Raw genomic sequence first — 14,398 nt, forward strand, 5'->3', positions numbered from 1 at the left:
CTTGGCGGGTGTTGGGGGCGAGCTCAAACCTCCCACCCCAGCCGCAGGAGGGCTGAGGCAGCGGGTGACCTCGGGGCACACCGAGGACCTCAGCTCTGCCCATGCCATCAGCCGTGGCAGTAGCCAGCTTTGGGCATCGAGTGTCAGCCCCTGAGGAGCTCAGCCCATTCCTGCAGCCCTCTGTAACCCAGGAGCAGGGTGGGCAGAGCTCTCACATTCAAGTGTGGCTGTGGCAGGGCTATGCCAGGCACTAGCCCTGTGCCCACACTGGGGACACCAAGCCCTTGCCCTGGGGTGTTGCTTTCCCATGCCTGATGCCAGCATCTGCCTGATTCAGAAGAAGAGGGCTCGTGGGAAGGCTCTGGGTCATGCATTGTCTCTATCTGAGGGCAAACACAGCCCTCCAACCCTGACAGCAAAGCTAAAACTGGCCTCAGAGAGCAGAACAGACAGAGCCAGCTCCGTGCAGGGGGTCCCAAGGGTCCTCTACGGACCCAACAGGGAGTCACTGGGCTCCAACTCATCTTTGAGAGGCTCATGACCCTGCAGCAAGAGAGGATTCTTGCCTGATTTCCTCTTTAAGGAGTCAGAACATCCCCATACCTTCTGACAGGGAAACCATCCAGGCACAGGACCCTCCTGAAGCCATGCCTGCCTGCAAGGTGGGAGGTGGCCACTGGCCAGAGACAGCCCCCAGCAGAGACTGTCACCCATCAGGCCAGACACATCTCTGCTCCTCACAGAGCAGGGACTGAGGGCCAGTGCTGTGCCATGCTGTCCAGAAACCCCCCAGAAATCCCCGTTGCCTGCAGCCAGGAGCCTCCTCCATTTCCACGTCCCTCTCCCTGCCAGTGTCATACTCCAGCTGCACTGGCCACAGCCCCGGGGTCACAGCCATCATTTGCAGGCTGGGGGTTCCCCCCCAAAGCAAAGCACAGTCCTGCAGAGGCTCCAGGAGGCTGTTTCCTGTCACCTCCCCAAGGCCACCTCTGCCCTTTTCCCCTCATCAGCCGCTTGCCAGGCTGGAAATGCAAGTGGGACGAGGACTGGTCAGTCCTCACCCTCCTGGGACAGAAACAGCCCTGAGTTGGGCTATGAGAAACAGAAACAAAAAGAAAAGGCAGAGAGAAAAAAATAGAAGAGATGTAGAATGAAATGGAAAGAAAGGGCTGAAAGCAGAGACCCTCAGAGACAGGAACCTGGGAAGGGTTTCCAGTGGGGAATGGAATTTGTGGAGCTAAAAGGGAAAAGGTAACAAACCCAGCAGAGCCTCTCTGACCTGAGGAGCTGAGAGCATTTGGTGTGTGGCCATGGTGCAGCTGGTAGCAGATGTCCCCAGCCTTAACAGGAGGGTTGGGGATGGCACTCACACACCACTGCTCCCTGCTCACTCCCGTGCCAAGCCCTCCTCCTGAGCTGTCCTGTGCTCATGGGAGGACCAGTGTGCCCCTGAGCCCCTGCAGCTCTGCTGTCATCTGTTTGCTCAGGGTGGACTTTGTGAGAGCTCCCTGCAGCCACCTCACAGCCTTCCCAGCTGCAGCCAGCCCAGCCTGCTGCTGTTCCTGCCCTGCAGCCAAGCATGCTGCACTGGAGCCACCTCACAGCCTTCCCAGCTGCAGCCAGCCCAGCCTGCTGCTGTTCCTGCCCTGCAGCCAAGCATGCTGCACTGGAGCCACCTCACAGCCTTCCCAGCTGCAGCCAGCCCAGCCTGCTGCTGTTCCTGCCCTGCAGCCAGCCCAGCCTGCTGCTGTTCTGCCCTGCAGCCAAGCATGCTGCACTGGAGCCACCTCACAGCCCTCCCAGCTGCAGCCAGCCCAGCCTGCTGCTGTTCCTGCCCTGCAGCCAAGCATGCTGCACTGGAGCCACCTCACAGCCCTCCCAGCTGCAGCCAGCCCAGCCTGCTGCTGTTCCTGCCCTGCAGCCAAGCATGCTGTACTGGAGCCACCTCACAGCCCTCCCAGCTGCAGCCAGCCCAGCCTGCTGCTGTTCCTGCCCTGCAGCCAAGCATGCTGCACTGGAGCCACCTCACAGCCCTCCCAGCTGCAGCCAGCCCAGCCTGCTGCTGTTCCTGCCCTGCAGCCAAGCATGCTGCGCTGGAGCCATGCTGGGGCAACCCTGGAGCTGTGGACCTGCAGCAGCTCTGCATCATTCCTGAGCTCCTCATCCCAATGCTGCAGCCCCAGTTACAGCTGAAACTGGCTGAAAACACTGCATGGATGCTCCTGTGCCATATCCACTCCCTGCAAGGAGGTGGGAGCCAGGATGAGATCAGAGGGAGATGGGCTAAGAGGTAAGGAATCTGGTTTGCAAGAAGGCAGCAGAGTGCAACCCCAGCAATGGGTTCATAGACTCAGAGAATCAATAAGGTTGGAAGAGACCTCAAAGATCACCAAGTCCAACCTGTCACCCAACACCTCATGACTACTAAACCACGGCACCAAGTGGCACAACCAAACCCCTCTTGAACACCTCCAGGGATGGCATTGCCCAGGCTCTGCCTCTCCAAACCTGGCAGAGGTATCACAAGAGGTGAGCAATTTGCAGCATCCTCCCTGTGCTCCCCTGAGTCCCCAGCCCCTCACCCAGCCTTGTCCTGGCTCCCTCCCTCCCGACAAAGGTGGCTGCCACGACCCTCCCACCCGGCGACAACCTCCACTCGTGACGCAGCGCAGGTTAGTTGATGCTCTGAGTAACTCCATCTATCCTGGATTTTTCCCAAGGTCTCAGCACAGCCATGGCTTTGTTTAAGCAGGAGAGCCAAGGCCTTCTTCCTCATCCTCCTCCTCTCAGCAGCAAAGAGAAGCTGGCTCAGGGAGTGGGGGGAAAAAAAAATCTCCTGGGCAAGATGGTAGTAGGCAGAGAGGAACACAGGTGGCTGCTGGGTCCCTCCCCAGGAGCAGTTGTGTTTCAGGGCTGGGTGATGCTTGGGTTATTCCTGCTGCTGGCTGTTTCCCACAGGCAGTGACAGGTGACCTGGATTCCCTTCTCCTATCCTGTGGCGCCGAGGCCAAGGGCTCAGGCAGCTGCTGGGAAGCAGGGGGTTCAGGAGTCCAGGGAGGGCACTCCACACCTGCATCCTCCCCCCAGCAGGTGAGGGGCTCAGCAGGAGCAGCATTGCCAGGCGCCTGCTAACAGCTTTGCCATGGGCTCCCCCGGCCCCTAGAGGTCCCCATCTAGATGGAAGGAGGTGATGGAAGGAGGTGGCAGTACTTTCTCCATCTACCCCAGAGACCCCCCGAGCACCTAACCCAGCCCGGGGAGCTCCTGCTGGCCTTCCAGACCTGAGATTCCTGGTGGAAGCCAGGCGGATGCAGTGGAGAGGGAGAGCGTCCAGGGTTCCTCTGGACTTGGTGCTGTTATCCGTGATCGAGTGATGCCATCTCCTGGAAGCAGGAGGGCTGGAGAAGGAAGGGCCGGCAGGTCCCCAGGGCCAGGCTGCAAGCAGCTGTCACAGATGGAGCAGCTTTGCAGGAGAGAGCACTCCACCACCTTCTCCTCCCGTGGAGGAAGCACTCACGCAGGGAAACCAAGCCCTGCCTTGTCCCTCGGCTTGCTCTGAACTCTCACCATGGTTTCAGCAGGACAGGGAGACTGCCACAGAGGGAGGGGTAGGTGCCTCACCTCACTCCCCTTTCCTCCTAGTGCCTCCTGTCCCACCACCTCCTTGACAGCTCACTGGGCCTATGGCTTCCCAATCCTCTCAGCCCCTGCAGCTACCAAAAGCAAGCCTGCGGCCTCAGACCAGCACATTCCAGAGCTGTGTGGGTCCATGCACACTCCAGCTTAGCCACCACCTCCCTCCTGTTCCCCAGCTTCTCCTGCCACCCTCCTGCAGCAGGAGGAAAGGGGAAGCAAAGCATGTTCCCTGTGCACCATTCCTACCACACACATTTGGAACAGCATCCCAGAGAGCCAGGCAGGGCTGGGGCAAGCACAGCCACCTCGCTGCACACCCCAGGAGTATCCCCTCCTCTCTGGCATCAGAGAGAGGAATGCAACTCTCTTGCAGAGGACAACCCCCTGCCCCAGCTCCATCAGCCCTGCTGCAGAACCCTTCCTGTTCTTTGGCTTTTCCCAGATTTCTGAACCATGTCTCTGCTGGCACACGTGTTCCCAAGCTGAGCAGAGCTCTGCAGAGCTGGAACCAAGAGAGATGGGTGCTGGAGCAGGTTAGCCCAAATCAGTGTGCTGCCAGCAAATCTGGCCAGCCCCACTCCCCTCCTCAGGGAATCAGCTTCACTGGGTCAGCTTGCCTGGCAAAAATGCACATGCCACAAATCTTGGGACCATCCTCAAGGCAGCAGTGGGGACAGGGACACAGGCTGACATCTGTCATCTCTTTCCAGCTCATGTGCTTCCCTTGCTCTGGGTGGGTTGGTGACAGACTGCCCCCTGTGCTGGCTCAGAGCCGGCTGCTCAGCGTGCAGCTGGTGGGTGCAGGGCACTGCTCACTCATCCAGCTCCTGACAGGAGGCACAGGGTCCCCGAGGTGGTCAGGGTCTGGCGGGGAGTGTCCTGGCCGTGCGTTGTCCCTTCACGGCGTCTCAGGCGCTGTGTAAGCAGAGGGTTAACAACTCCCACGTTAAGTGACTGCAGATGTGTGGGAAAGTCTGGGGCGAGCGGCCGGCACCGCTATTAGTATGCACCCAGGAGCCTGCCGCCGCCTCCAGGGGCTCCGCGGAGCACATCTAATACCAGAGCGTTTCGTGGGGTTGGGAAGAGTGCGTGGGATGTGGGACGGGGGTGGAATGGCCCCGAGCAGGGGGAAAGGCAGTGAGCTAGCATCCTCTGCCTCCGGCTACTGCCTCCTCCATGCGCCCAGATCCGCGGGATGTAGGGGACGGGCCAGCATCTGTAAGGACACAGCTGGGCATGGCGTTCAGCACAGTGCTACCTCCCGACACCACCGTCACCCTGCAGCGTCCGTGGCCAGCACTCGCAGGTCTGCAGGACACTCCCCAGCCCGGGGTGCTCCCCAGCGTGTTGTGCTTGGCCATGTGGTCACTTTGGAACAAGCACTCTCTGCCTCCCTTTCCTCTCCACTCTCACCCACTGCCACCATGCATAAGTTTGTGATTGCTCTGGAGGAGAGAGAAGAGCTCTGGGCTTGATGAAGCCTCTGTGAAGCTCTCCCACAGGACCCAAGGGCTGGATCCAGCCACGAGCAAGTGCTGGCAGCTGCCATGCCGGATGGGTTGCCCAGATACTGTGCCGTGCTCTGTGGCACCCACTGCTCCTCTCTTGTGGTCTGCGGCTCCACACCACATCACAGCACTACCACAATCCCTGCGTTGACTTGGAGGTGATAGAGGTTTGAAGAAACCAAATCTGGCCCTCATTAAACCTTCAGTGAAGTGGGAAAGGCCAACAGCTGCTTCCTTTTCCCTACCTGCCTGCCTCTCACCTGCTGGCATGTGGGACCTGTCACTGACTCCCACACTGCTCCCTCCATCGTGTTGGGTCGCCTGGCTCTGGTGTGTTCTCCACATCAGGGGAGGGATGTGGAGGTTTTAACCTGTGGTCCCAGCTCTGCCTGGGGTGGGGCAGGAGGTCGGAGAGCAGCTTTGATTCAGGTGATGGTGAAGCAGTCCACAGAGCCTGGAGTGTCCCTGTGTCAGTGGCGCTGCACCACACGACCCCAAGCCTCCTCTAGCACCTAACTGTTTATGGAGGGTGGAAATCTCAGCTGAGAGCAGCTCTGGCAGCCCACACTGCAGCTGTCCCAGGCCCAGGGGAACCACTAAATCCTGCAAAACACCCCAAAGGGGGGTGCAGGCGCCAGAAATAGAGGTGAGCAATGAAGAGGAGATGAGGCAGAAGTCACTGAGCTGCTGCCCTCCGCCCGCCCGGGCTCGTCCCAGCGGCTTCGGCGCTTCCTCGGCGCTGGCCTTTCCCAGGAGCTGCCCTGCCCCCGACGTGCTGTTCCTAAACAAAGTGCTTGGCCCTGCATGCTCCCCGAGGACACTGCAGCAGGGGCCATCGTGTGCTTGCTGGGACGCTGTGGCTCTGCTGGCATCCCAGAACAACGACCCCTGGCCTTGGCAGATGGAGCACAGGAGGCTCCACGTAAACAGGAGGGGAAAATTCTTCCCTTTGACGGTGGCAGAGGGCTGGAACAGGCTGCCCAGAGAGGTTGCAGGATCTGTCTCTGGGGGCATTCAAAACCCACCTGGAGGCATTCCTGGGTGATTTACTCTAGGTGATGCTGCTCTAGGAAGGGATTGGACTAGATGATCGTCAGAGGCCCCTTTCAACCCCCACCATTCTGGGATCATCCTCAGGGTGGATTCTGTTTGTCCAGGTTGTCCCTGCTCCCAGCCCAGGGGTGGCCACTGAATCACCCATTTGCAAGAGGGAGAGAGACAAATATATTCCACCTTGGGATCAGGATGCTCTGTCCTCAAGGGTGGTCTGTCCCAGCTTTTCCCCTCCCTGCCCACCATGGGTGTCCTGTCCCTGGTGCAGGATCGTACTCGTGGGTTTCTCTCCCTCCCGCTGTGCTGATGCTGTCCTTGGAGCGAGGATACTGCCAGGAAGTAGCTCCACTGAGCTATTCCCAGCATCCCAAATGTCCCCATGCAGGGACCTGTCAGACACATCTTTATCCCTTGGGAAGAGTGTCGAGAAGAGCCATGTGTGCGGCACATCCCTTCGGCCGCCTGCTCCCAACACGAGCTGCTCTCACGCTCAGAGGCTCCTCTTCTGCATCACAGACCATCTCAGCTCTGGGGGGGCTGCTGGAGCTCCCCAGCATGTGCCCACCACTACATCTGGAGTCAGGGAATCCACCAAGCCCAGCACAGGGGAGCAGCAGGGTCTCTCCTAGCCATCATTGCTTTACCCTCTATGCAGCCCAGCATCAGAGCCCCTCCAGCTCCTGGTGGCCACCTCTCCAGCATCCTTCTTTTCCTCTCCTGCCTGGGCTTGGCCAGGTCCACTTTTCCCCTGCCCACAGCTGTACCTTCCTGGCTGGCCAGTCCCTGCCAGGCACAGAACTAGCCCACAAGCCCCCATGCAAAGTTCTACTCATTGCATGTGAGTAGGAGATGGGATACTGGGAAAACTTCTTGACTGCAAGAGTGGTCAGGTATTGGAACAGGCTGCCCAGGGAGGTGGTGGAGTCACCATCCCTGGAGGTGTTCAAGAAAAGCTGTAAACGTGGCACTGTGGCACATGGTTTAGTGGGCATGGTGGTGTGGGGTTGCTGGTTGGCCTTGGTGATCTTAGAGGTCTTTTCCAACCAAAATGATTCCATGATTCTACAGCTGGGTGTGCTGCAGCCCAGCCTCCATGGCTGCACAGAACAAAGCCCTTCCCCTTTGGGTTTTCACCAGGGCAAAGACCAAAACCCCACTGAGATAAAGGGTGATAAGTGGCAATCTCTTGGGCTCATCCGGCCAGGGAATCATCAGCTCTGCTCATTGTGCAGGCGCTGGTTAGCGAGGCAGAAGGAGATGAATCTGCCTTGCAAACAAGCCAGGAACCCAGTGGTGTTGTCTTAGCAGGAAGAGCTTTTTACATTCTTGGAAGAGGGGAAAAAGAAAGACAGAAAGGCATCTTTGCAGTGGATTCTTTGTGTCTGTTTTATTTTCAGGATAGCCATTAAATTTTCAGCTGTCCTTGTTTGGCTCAGGCAAAAGCACATCCCTGAGATGGAAATGGTGGGAAGAACTGGTGGGGCAACGGCAGTTTTGACCAGAAGAGCTTCACTGCACCTTGTTACAGTGCTGAAACAAACTGAAACCAAACCAAACCAAACCAAACCAAAACCAACCACCAAACCACCACCACCACCAAACCCCCACCCAAACCCAACGTTTTTGGACAAATGATAACATTTTGCCTGTTGAGAGATGCTCAGATAATGTATTTCACCTCACTAAGGTGTGGGGAGGATTTAAAGCAGGTTCATCAGTTGGTTTCCATCCCCCCAGGGCAGGAATCATAGAATGGTAGGGGTTGGAAAGGACCTCCAGAGACCATCCAGTCCACCCCCCCTGCCAGAGCAGGATCACCCAGGGCAGGCTACACAGGAGCACATCCAGAATCACAGAATCACCCAGGTTGGAAGAGACCTCAAAGATCATCAAGTCCAACCTGTCACCACAGACCTCATGAATAAACCATGGCACCAAGTGCCACGTCCAGGCCCCTCTTGAACACCTCCAGGGATGGTGACTCCACCACCTCCCTGGGCAGCACATTCCAATGGCTCACAACTCTCAGGAGAGTCCACAACTTCTCTGGGCAGCTTGTTCCAGTTCTCCCTCACCCTCACAGTAAAGAAGCTTCTCCTCATGCTGAGGTGGAACTTCCTGTGTTCCAGCTGATATCCAGTATTCCTTGTCCTGTCACTGGGTGCCACTGAAAGGAGCCTGTCCCCTTCCTCCTGACACCCACCCCTCAGATATTTATAGGCATTAATAAGGTCCCCTCTCAGCTCTCTCTTCTCCAGACTAGAGTCCCAGTTCTCTCAGCCTTGCTTCATAGGAGAGATGTCCAAGTCTTGTAACCATCCTTGCAGCTCATACTGAATGGTGGCACAGCCGCGGGGGAAACTCCTGCTGCCTCTGTGCCCCTCAGCAGCTGAAACAGCCCAGAGTCCCCAGGCAAACCCGCCCTCTGCTGCAACATCCCAGCCACACAAGACCTTTTATTCCCCTTTCCGATAAGTTCAAGGACTGGGAGGTTGGCTTTGGTGGTGCCAGAGGGGTGGTGGCCAGCTGGGGGTCGGCGGGGCGGGAGGCACAGTGCAGGGCCCGGCAAGGCACCCGTGGGGAATACTCTGAGCTGGTTCAGTCCAGGCCTTCTTTAATAAAAACATGAGTCAGCTGCTGGCGTGGGCAGAGGATTTTCTAAACATCCCCTCATATCCTGAGAAAGAGAAGGGGGGGAAAAAAAAAAGAGAGAGAGAGAGAGAGAGAAAGAAAAAAGAGAGAAAGAAAAAAAATAGATTAAAGTGGGGGGGTAGGGGGGGAAGAGACCTGAAGAGAAAGAAGCGGGGGGGGGGGGAAGAAAAGAAAAGAAAAAGAAAAAACAGGGGAAAAGGCCAGAACTGAAAGCAGACTCAGGGAGAAAGCAGCTCCTGCCCTCCGGTTTAAGGAGGCGAGAAGCGGGCTGGTCGGGGCTGCTTTTGTTTCCCGTTAGTGGGGCCCGCACCGCCCCCCGTCACCGGCACTCTGGGGTGAAACCTCCCCTCTCCTTGCTGCCGCTTCGCCTTCTCCTCCTTTTCCTAATTTCCACACCCCCTCCTTCCCCCCCTCCCCATCGCGCTCCTCTGCTGGGCTTTAATCCCAAGTTTTGCTCTGCAGAGGGACCCCGCAGAGGGTGGAGGGAGGAAGTCGGAGGGACTCCGCCGCTCATTGGCGAGGCAGCCTCTCCCCTTCTCCTCCTCCCAAGGTCTCTTTTATTTATACACGGTGCACACACAGCCTGCACATCCTTCGGCCGGGGCTTTGCTCCACGCTGGGGTCCGACGTGGCCGGACACCCCCCCCCGTCCCAGGTGGGCTGGGGGCTGCTCAGGGCCCTGCTGAGATGCACTAGAGAAGCAGAGCGAGGGCTTGGCTGCAGCCCAGCCCTGGCACAGCCTTACCTCTCCTTTTGATTTGGTTTTAATTTCCACCCACCCCCCCCCTCCCCTCCACTTCATTTCTTTGCTTCCCTCGCTTTCTCCTTTAAGTGGAGAAGCCTTGCCAGCTGGGAAAGGCTGGGAGGGCAGAGAGCGCCTCGAGAAGGCAGCAGATAAAGAGTGCGGAGGAGGAGAAGAAGGAATTTCGGGGCGGCCAGCGACCGTGAGACGTGCGGCACAGGCGCTCCCCCGCTGGGACCCTGCCCAAGGTAAGACCTCGCGTCGCCCACTCTGGTGCCAGCTCGCCCTCCCACTCGGCTCCATCTCTCTGGCCAGGAAACCTCTCTCTGGAGGTGTTGCGGACCCTAGGGACCCTCCCCCTGTGCCAGCCCAGTTGTTCCGGAAGGAGTTTTGCTCCCCTCCGAGGCACTGGCACCCCAAAATGCCCCACCAGACCTCGGGGAGGTGATTCTTGGTGGAAAGTGCCCAAACTCTCAGCATCCTGCAGGAAAAGCCAGGTGCTGGGCTGGGCTGGCTGTGGGGAGCCAAGGGGATGCTGCGGCTGTAGGGCAGGAGGGAGGAGTCCACTGCAGCAGGAGCGTGCCCCAGGGGATCTCTGCTTCTCCCTGGGGAGCTCTCAGTCCCTCCTTGTATCAGGGGGTTGCCCCAGCTGTCCCAGCCCCGTGGGAGGACTGGGGTGTGCATGGGGAAGGGGCTTCTCACAGTCCCCAGCAAGATATCTATTAGAAGCCTGAGTGTGCCCCACTGCAGAGCAGCATCACAGCAGCTTTAGACTGTCCAAACACATCCATGGTGATCTCTAAATGCAGGGTGCTCCTAGGACCTTCAGCCTCTGTCCTTGGTGGGAGTCATGTCTCCATGGGCCAAACTAAGGTGGAGAGGGACATCTGTAAGCCCTAATCAGGGCCTGTGCCCCAACATGCTGGGTACTGGAGGGAGAGCATGGTAAAACCCTTCTAGGCATGGATGTGGGCAACCACTCTGCTGAACCAAGAGCCCAGGAGCTGAGGACTTCTAACAGGCTGGTGCTGGTCTGAAGTGAAGGTGTGCTGGCTCAGGCAACCCTGACAGCCTGGGCACAGGGGACTGCATCACCTGCAGGGCTTTGATGGTCACACTGGGGCCATGGCAGGCTCAGAGCATCCAGCTCCTGCACTCACATGCCAAGAGAGAGACTTTCAAAGTAGGACTTGTGGTGAGGAGGGATATTGTTTTCCTCCAGCCTTGCCCCAGAGTGCCTGGAGCTTCTCCTAAAGCAGGGGGCAAATAGCTAAAAGTAGTTGGCTTGGCTTGAAAACCCTGTTGGAGGGGGCTTGCTAGCCCCAAATCTTTCCAGAGGGTCTCCTGTCAGTGATGAGGACCAGCAATGTTGAGCCCTGGGCCACTGTGGGGTTGGTGGAAGGGTCATTTTCCCCTCAGCACCCTGCAAGGCAAGCTGTCTGTGCAACTCATGCTCTCCACACATTTTGTCCAGGCAGCCAGAGCCAGTGGCAAAGTGCCTGGCAGTGGGTATGTGCCAGGATGGCTCAGAGGGGGAGATGCCAGCTAGCCTGCCCTGGGCACAGTCTGGCATGAGGCTTGAAGTCACTTCTTGACATTGATGCCACCCAGGGCAGGGTCTACTGTGGCTCCAGTGGGAACTGCCAAGCCCAGGCAGAGCCCCTGGTCCAGTAAACACCTTCAAGTCAGTCAGTGCAGCAGGAGGGGTCCATGGCTCAGAGAAGCATCAGGTCACAGAGACCCACTTGCAGCCCTCAAAGGGCTTTTCTCTCTGGCTGGATACAGTTGTCCCTTTCTCCAGCCCAACAGCACAGAAGGGTCTCGCTGAAGGAACAAGTGAAAGGACCACACTCACCTGAATAATCTGCCCTCAGCTTGTGTCCTGCACCCCCACAAAGGGCTGGGGGTTCAGGGTGCCTGTGATCTGAGCAGGGAGCACAGTCTGAAGGCAAGCATGGCCAGCTGGAATGCTGCAGCCACAGCTTGCTGTCCAAAGTCCTGGGGGTTTCTAGAGGGGTCCCCTCAGGGCTCTGGCCTGAGCTTGTTCCTCTGTAATCTCTACATGAACTGTCTGAGGGATGGATGAGTGGATTCAGGGAACTCTGGGCTGGCACCAAGCTGGGTGGGCAGCCAATGTGTGGGCAGATCAGAGCTCAGGAGGGTTCCAAGGGCTCCAGGAGGAGCTGGCACCAACCAGACTCCAGCAAGCTGTGACGGCATGCTGCCATTAGGCTGTCTGTGATCTCAGGGGCTAGCAGCCCAGGCAGCTTGCACGGTGGGAAAGGATCTGGGGGCTGCAGTGGACACAAACCAGCTTGCAGCACGGCGTGGGGGAAGCCACAGCTCTTCCCGTGGGATGTGCTGAAAGGCACACGGCTGGAGACAGCCTCAATAGGCAGGGTGGAGGCAGAGGCTCCTCCCCAGTGAGTGCTTCAGCAGGGATGCACATGGGAGTGCAAAGACTTGGGTAGAGCAGAAAGGGTGATCAGAAGCCCAGAAGCAGCTGCAGAGGACTGGCAGAGGGGTTGTCAGGGGCTCATCGGTCACTGGGTGCTGTGTGGAAGCAGCACAGAGTCCCCTTGCACAAGAAAGGTCACTGCAAAGGGAAATGTTAAGTCTCATGGGAAATAGGCTTACAGACAGGGGGCTGTGTGGCTTCAGCCCCACAGGTTTCAAAGGACATGTTGGACAAACCTCTGGCTGGGGAGATGTGGGCACTGCAGCAGGTCACCGACCCCATGAGCCCTTCCAGCCTCATTTCTGATAGGTCTGTGACTGGATTTCCCAAGTGTTCAAGCCAGCAGTGTTAGGAAGGGGAGAGCATCGAGCCCTTCTCCAGGACTAGGGCAAGACAAAGCTCTCTTAGTGAGCACCAGTGGAAATCTGAAGTTCAGAACTGCTCTCTAGCTGTGAGGGCCATGCAGTGCAAGAAGAACCCATACTGACTGGCCATGGTATCACCCAAGTGATAGACAGATGTGACCAAGCACTGCCAGAGGCTCCAAGCAGGGACTTGGGTGTCCAGCTCCACCCTGGGGCCAGGTGGTCCTGGAAGTCCTTCTGGCCATGCTGAAGTGGGATGGGATTGCATTGGTGTCCATAGGATCAGGGTCCAGTGAAACACCTTCCTGGGATGCTGTGGTGAAGGGCAGAGAGTGGAGGAGCCACAAAGTAGCTGAATTCCATCAAAAATTACCAAAAGAGCCACAAAAGCTTTCAGAGGGCTGGAACTCCTCCACCTCGACTATGAAGAAGAGAAAGACTGTGAAAGTTCAGACCTTGTTGAGGACTTTCAGTACCTAAAGAGGGTCTATAAGAGGTAGGGGGACAATCCTTTCAGCAGGGCCTGCTGTGACAGGAGAAGGGGTGGTGGTTTAACACTAAATGGGGGGGACATAGACTAGGTAGAAGGCAAACATTTTGTATGATGAGGATGGTGAACCACTGGCACAGGTTGCCCAGAGAGGTGGTAGCTGTCCCCCATCCTGGCTTCAAGGTGAGGTTGGATGGGGCTCTGACTAGTTGAAAATGTCCCTGCTCACTGCAGGGGGTTGGACTAGAGAATCCTTAAAGGTTCCTTCCAACCCAACCCAGTCTGTGATTGCATGATCCCATGGGAGCACAGAGGATGGTGCTGGCAGCCTTTGGCCCAGGGCTGGAGGGAGCTGGGGAGCTCAGGGCTGGCTGGCCCTATCCTGTCCCTGCGAGGCAGGATCGCAGTCAAGCGCGCTGTGGAGTTTGTTTGTTTGTACTTTAACCAAGGGAAAGAAATCCCCTGGAGAGGAGTTGCAAGGGGAGGGCATAGGCTGAGTATTGTTTCCTGAGCGGCTGGAGTGGCTCCAGGAGGCTCCTTCCGCTCCGCCAGGCAAATTGGACATAAGGAGGCTTGGTTCAGGGGAGGCTGTTCCCCCCCTCCCCTCCCCGGGTGCCTAATTAGGCTCCCCGAGCCAAGCACACCTCTGCCCTCCTCTGTTCCCACCGGGACACCTCCTCCTGGAAGTGCAGCACTTTTCCTGGCACCACAGAGGACGAGGAGCAGATCAGGCTGGGACAGGGAGGCACAGAGGGGGACTGGGATGGGCCTTGAACGGAGCAAGGAGATCCCACAGGTCCATTACCCCCCGCTCCCAGCCTGCACACTGCCTCTCACACCCTGGTTTTTCATTGTCCCTGGGCACACACCTGGCACACAGGCTGTGACATGTCTCTGGTTGGTGTTTGTACTGTTCTTCTCCAACCACTAGCCTACAGAGGCAGAGGATAATGGCATGGAAAGCCTGTGCAGGGAGCTCATAAAAGCTCCCCCAGAAGGGCTGCTGCCAGGTTGGTGTATTGTGAGTGCCACAAGTCCTGCACCCATGGGGGGACTCATCCTCTCCAGGGCATGCCTTCAGGGACCCTGCTCATCTCTCCAGGTCTCTGCTAACAGCTGTGCTGTGCTCTTCCCCAGGATCAGCAAGAACTGATGTGTGCAGCAGCAGGGAAGGGTTGGAGAGTGCAGGGATTATAACCAGGGCTCTGTACTGGATGTCAAACCCTGGGCTGAAAACCAGGAGACAAATAGAGTAGGAGGCACCCTCTCTCCACTACAGAAGGGGACTGGAGTACTGTGTCCAGCTCTGGAATCCTCAGCAATAAGGATATGGATTTGTTGGAGCAGGTCCAGAGAAGGCCACAAAAATGATCAGAAGGCTGAACATCTCTGCTATGAGAGTGTTTGAGTTGCTTAGCCTGGAGAAAGATCTGAGGGGACCTTTTGGTGGCCTTCCAGTACTTACAGAGGTCTATGGGAAAGATGGAGCCAGGC

At 57.6% G+C, this 14,398-nt stretch overlaps 1 protein-coding gene across 1 annotated transcript in view; it reads left to right on the forward strand.

Annotated features, from left to right (window-relative positions):
• Nucleotides 1-9,282: 9,282 nt before the first annotated feature.
• PDGFRB (platelet derived growth factor receptor beta) overlaps nt 9,283-14,398 on the forward strand; it is a 39,331-nt gene continuing 34,215 nt past the window's right edge. The window contains exon 1 of the mRNA XM_068162350.1: nt 9,283-9,839. The gene's annotated coding sequence lies outside the window, so the exon portion shown is untranslated. The remainder of the gene's footprint in view (nt 9,840-14,398) is intronic.

The sequence above is a fragment of the Melanerpes formicivorus genome, unplaced genomic scaffold, assembly GCF_026170545.1.
Source record: "Melanerpes formicivorus ecotype bairdi unplaced genomic scaffold, bMelFor1.0.p_v2 SCAF_2, whole genome shotgun sequence".
Taxonomy (NCBI): Eukaryota; Metazoa; Chordata; class Aves; order Piciformes; family Picidae; genus Melanerpes; species Melanerpes formicivorus.